Source organism: Meriones unguiculatus, chromosome 5 (genome assembly GCF_030254825.1).
Source record: "Meriones unguiculatus strain TT.TT164.6M chromosome 5, Bangor_MerUng_6.1, whole genome shotgun sequence".
NCBI classification, from domain to species: domain Eukaryota; kingdom Metazoa; phylum Chordata; class Mammalia; order Rodentia; family Muridae; genus Meriones; species Meriones unguiculatus.
In genome coordinates, this window is record NC_083353.1 from 20,648,950 (window position 1) to 20,652,301 (window position 3,352).

Here is a 3,352-nt window from a genome sequence, read left to right on the forward strand (position 1 = left end):
CTCCAGCTCTTACTATCTCCCACTTCTTTCATAGGACTCCCTGTACTCTGACCAAAGTTTGGCTATAAGTCTCAGCATCTGCTTTAATACCCTGCAGTGTAGAGCCTTTCAGAGGCCCTCTGTTGAAGGCTCCTGTCCTGTTCCCTGTTTTATCCCTCTTCTGATGTCCATCCTCTTTGCCTTTCTGAATGGGGAATAAGCATCTTCACCAGAGTCCTCCTTCTTGATTAGAGTTTTTTTAGGTGTACCGATTTTAGTATGTTTATGTCTAATATCCACTTATGAGCGAGTATATACCCTTTGTGTGTTTCTGCTTCTGGGATACATCACTCAGGATGATCTTTTTCATTTCCCACCATTTACCTGCAAATTTCATGATATCCTTGTGTTTTACTGTTGTAATATTCCATTGTATAGATGTACAAAATTTTCTGCATCCATTCTTCCACTGAGGGGTACCTCTGTTGTTTCCAGCTCCTGGCTATTACAAATAAAACAGCTACAAACATAGTTGAGCAAATGTTCTTGTTATATACTTGAGTAGTTAAACACTAACAAATTAAGTAATCCAATTAAAAATGCGGTACAGAGCTAAACAGAATTCTCAATAGAGGAATATCAAATGGCAGAGGAACACTTAAATAAATGCTCAATGTCTTCAGTCATTAGAGAAATGCAAATCAAAACGACCCCGAGATTTCACCTTACACCCATCAGAATGGCTAAGATCAAAAACTCAAGTGACAACACATGCAGGAGAGGTTGTGGAGAAAGGGGAACCCTCCTCCATTGCTGGTGGGAATGTAAACTTGTACAACCACTTTGTAAATCAATCTGGCGCTTTCTCAGACAATTAGGAATAGTGCTACCTCAAGACCTAGCTATACCAATCTGAGGCAAATATTCAGATGCAGTTTGAAGCCAAGCTCTGTCTAGATGTCTATCTGTCTCCAGTTCCTTTCTTTCCAGCCATGGCTGCTGTTGTTGCTCTGTACTGAGCTGAGCCAGCAACAAGATAAGGAAGCTAGGCTTGTGTAACCCTCATATTAGACTTTAGTGGCATCCAGTTTTGTTATGTTAAGTCTCAGGTCTGCTCATGTAGGCTGTCTTTTGTTTCAGGATCTGTTTAAGAGTCTCTCTTAAAGAGACAGTAATTGTCCTGAGAGTTTTTAAGGATTTTTTTAATGCGATGTATTTTTTAAAGCAAATATTTCTTAATCTTTTATTAATTATACTTTATTCACTTTGTATCCTCCCCTGTAGCTCCTTCCTTCCTCCTCTCCCAATTTCTCCCTTCCTCCCCCTTCTCCATGCATGCCCCTCCCCAAGTCCACTGATATGGGAGGTCTTGTTTTCCTTTCTTCTGATCCTACTCTATTAGGTTTCATCAACAGTGGCTGCATTGTCTTCCTCTGTGGTAAGGCTGCTCCCCCATCAGGGGGAGGTGATCAAAAAACAGGCCAATCAGATCATGTTCTACCAGAGAGCTCCTACAGCTGATAAACACCTTCAGCAAAGTGGCTGGATAGAAAATTAATTCAAAAATATCAGTAGCCCTCTTGTATACAAAAGACAAAAGGGCTGAGGAAGAAATTAGTGAAACAACATCCTTCACAATAGCGACAAAGGACATAAAATACCTTGGTGTGACCCTAACCAAGAAAGTCAAAGACTTGTATGGAAATTTCCAGTCTCTGAAGAAAAAATTAGAAGAAGATATCAGAAAATGGAAAAATCTCCCATGCTCATGGCTTGGCAGGATTAACATAGTAAAAATGGACATTTTACCAAAAGAAATCTACAGATTCAATGCAATTCCCATCAAAATACTAACACAATTATGGACAGAACTTGAAAGAAATATTCTCAACTTCATATGGGTATTTAGGTTTTGAGTTTGGGTTGTTTCCTGGGAGCTTAATTATGTTAAAATATGATTTAAAGGGTTTGGATACTTAGATTAGTTGGGTGCCATATATTGTGGGTTATTAATTTTTTATATTGATTTCTCTTTGAGTTAAGCAGTGGTTATTTCTAAACCTGCTGTATATCCAAATCACCACAAAGAGAGTAGGATTTATTTAATTAATCTAGATCACAATTCCAGGCAATAATTACTCCATATTAAACCTCCAAGCCCACATAGTTTCCTACCATTCAGATTTCACCAGTAATAAATACTTTTAGTCATAGCTTAGGTCCGGTTCATCTCTCCTTGTGATTTGACGTCCTGTCCTGTCTCCTCTATCAGTCTTCCCACTCATGTCCTTCTCCTCCCTTCCTGACCAGGATGTCCCACCCTATTCTCTTCATTGCACAGCATTGGCTAGCTGTTTAATTGAAAATACAGAGAACAAATGGTGGCATGTTTACACAAACTTGAGACAGGTGATGCTTAGAATAAACATCACAATGCAATGTCTAGATTGAAAACAAATAGTTGTATAAAGAAATCATCATTTGAATGAACAAGGGTAAATCCTATATATTCCCAAAGAAAGTTATACTAACACCTCACTGAGGAAGATCATTTCTAGTTCCCACCATTTGCCTGCAAATTTCATGATTTCCTTGTTTTTAATTGCTGAGTAGTATTCCATTGCATAAATGTACCATAATTCCTGTGTCCATTCCTCTACTGAGGGACATCTGGGTTGTTTCCAGATTCTGGATATTATGAATAAAGATGCTATGAACATGGCTGAGCAAATGTCCTTGTTGTATACTTGAGTATATTTTGGATATATGCTCATGAGTGCTACAGCTGGAGTTTGAGTCAGCACTATTCCTAATTATCTGAGAAAGCACCAGATTGATTTCCTTAGTTTTTGTACATTATAATTAGAACTTATTTTTCTGTGTTTAGGGATATTGTTCAGCCAACTTATCCTGGAAAAGGCTGATTAATTGTAGTCTTGAAATCTTCCACATCCTTGATGATTTTCTTAATGCATGCTCTGTCCGCAATTGTGAAAACCATTGGACATGAAGGATTATGCTTCTTCTCATGACATCCTGAGTAACTGAGTCAGCACTTCCTTAAAGTCACAGCCTTTGACTAAGAAAGAAACATGATTGTACCAACATCCTCACAGGTCTTGCAAGAAAATTTTCTTGAGTATGCAGATGAGAATGCAGCCTTGATAATACCTTGACTGTGGCCTATGAGAGCCCAAGGAAGGATCCAGGCATACCCTGCTGCTACATCAGGACATATCCGACCTATGTCTTTTCTATGCCTGTTTATTTTTCATAAAATTAAATGCAAAAGTGTGGGGTACATGCATTTGTATTTTTGTTGATTCATTTCATATATTGCTTTCTTAATCAGTTTGGTTCAGCTTTAGTTTGT